The sequence below is a fragment of the Rhagoletis pomonella genome, unplaced genomic scaffold (genome assembly GCF_013731165.1).
Source record: "Rhagoletis pomonella isolate Grant_MI unplaced genomic scaffold, Rhpom_1.0 Rhpom_scaffold_00006, whole genome shotgun sequence".
Taxonomy (NCBI): domain Eukaryota; kingdom Metazoa; phylum Arthropoda; class Insecta; order Diptera; family Tephritidae; genus Rhagoletis; species Rhagoletis pomonella.
In genome coordinates, this window is record NW_023458560.1 from 23,397,562 (window position 1) to 23,399,899 (window position 2,338).

A 2,338-nucleotide genomic window follows, 5' to 3' on the forward strand; every position below is an offset into this window, starting at 1 on the left:
CTGATTTCAATATCTTACAAGTGGATTTGTCGAATCGTATGCTGCTTCTATGCATATTCCGCCCGTTGTTTTTTTTTACACATCGGATTATGCTTCGTTAGAAAGAAAGTCGAAGGAGACTATACAAAATATTCAGTCGCATTGCCTCTCAAAACACCACTGCTACTGAGCGTGGTGTGTGTTCTTTTTTGTAAGCCAACCTTTCTTTTTCTTGACTTTATTTGAATCTTTGCTCTCGAAAATTGTCCTCCGTTCCAGCTGTACAAAAAGTCAGTAGTCGTGGGATACCAGATTTGAGAATACCGTGGTTTTTGACGAAAATCGGAACACAGCCACTAAAAAAAGTGTCAGGATCCACGAAATTGAATCCGGCATTAGAATCGGTCTAATAGCTCAACCAGCCACCGACGTAAAACCGTAGACTGTGTCAGCTGATACAATCTACTTATGGGAATCTCAACAGCAACTTCATATGTTTATACGGACGGCAGGTGCGGCAGGGCGCTCCGTCGGTGGCTGGTTGAGCTTTAATTCGTTCGGATATTATATGGCAGTGACGTTTCTTGAGGATAGAAAAAAATCCTGTTTGATGGAGCACAAGGGACTTCAGAGATTCTTGTTCAGCGCGTCAGAATACGTAGGTGTACGTTTTGCTCCATTAAGTCAAGTGATGTTAAGGCTGAACTTATACCAGTCAGACTTATTCTGATGCCGGACTCCGATTCAGCGCGCCAAAACACATAGAAATACATATGTTTCGTTACCAAGTTCTGACACCTTTTTTGTGGCTTTTTTTATCGAGACTTGTTACACGGGAAATAAAATCTTTTTCTTTCCGTATTATGTTAAATTTTTTTTGGAAAATTAGGGAGAAATAAAAAAAAATTTTAAAAATATTATGTAGCAAGGCCGCTGCCGGCAGGTTATGGTCTTTACATATTTCGAGGTTGCTTCCGTCTTCAAGCACTGCCGGAAGTGAGATTATACTACACCTCGGAGGGAGTTGTAAAATAGTACTTAAATTCAAAATACAAATACCTTACACAAAAAGTATTTGAAATACAAATAAAATACTATTTTGAAAATACACATATTTATTATAAAAATATTTAAAATTCGCAGTTTTATAGCCTATTCTAACGGGTGATTTTTTTGAGGTTAGGATTTTCATGCATTAGTATTTGACAGATCACGTGGGATTTCAGACATGGTGTCAAAGAGAAAGATGCTCAGTATGCTTTGACATTTCATCATGAATAGACTTACTAACGAGCAACGCTTGCAAATCATTGAATTTTATTACCAAAATCAGTGTTCGGTTCGAAATGTGTTGAATGTGTGAAAAGTTGGCAGAAAATCCGCTTTTTTATCGACAAATTTTGTTCAGCGATGAGGCTCATTTCTGGTTGAATGGCTTCGTAAATAAGCAAAATTGCCGCATTTGGAGTGAAGAGCAACCAGAAGCCGTTCAAGAACTGCCCATGCATCCCGAAAAATGCACTGTTTGGTGTGGTTTGTACGCTGGTGGAATCATTGGACCGTATTTTTTCAAAGATGCTGTTGGACGCAACGTTACGGTGAATGGCGATCGCTATCGTTCGATGCTAACAAACTTTTTGTTGCCAAAAATGGAAGAACTGACTTGGTTGACATGTGGTTTCAACAAGATGGCGCTACATGCCACACAGCTCGCGATTCTATGGCCATTTTGAGGGAAAACTTCGGAGAACAATTCATCTCAAGAAATGAACCGGTAAGTTGGCCACCAAGATCATGCGATTTGACGCCTTTAGACTATTTTTTGTGGGGCTACGTCAAGTCTAAAGTCTACAGAAATAAGCCAGCAACTATTCCAGCTTTGGAAGACAACATTTCCGAAGAAATTCGGGCTATTCCGGCCGAAATGCTCGAAAAAGTTGCCCAAAATTGGACTTTCCGAATGGACCACCTAAGACGCAGCCGCGGTCAACATTTAAATGAAATTATCTTCAAAAAGTAAATGTCATGGACCAATCTAACGTTTCAAATAAAGAACCGATGAGATTTTGCAAATTTTATGCGTTTTTTTTAAAAAAAAAGGTATCAAGCTCTTAAAAAATCACCCATTAGATATAGAAATATTTATCGGTTCTTGTAGATTTTTTGGTGCTGAATCTAAATCTGGATGCAGAATTTTTCCAGCACGTCAAAAGATATCCTAACCTCAAAGTGTCAAAAACACGGGTTTCGCGATATTTGAGGTTATATTATGAAAAAAAAAAATTTTTTTACTCATTTCTAATTAGGGCAATATTTAGTATTACTCTTCCCCTTTAAATTTAATTTTCGTTTGTTGCGA

At 38.1% G+C, this 2,338-nt stretch overlaps 1 protein-coding gene across 1 annotated transcript in view; it reads left to right on the forward strand.

Annotated features, from left to right (window-relative positions):
- LOC118740521 (protein Daple) overlaps positions 1-2,338 on the forward strand; it is a 78,627-nt gene that overhangs the window by 12,776 nt on the left and 63,513 nt on the right. The window lies entirely within an intron of this gene.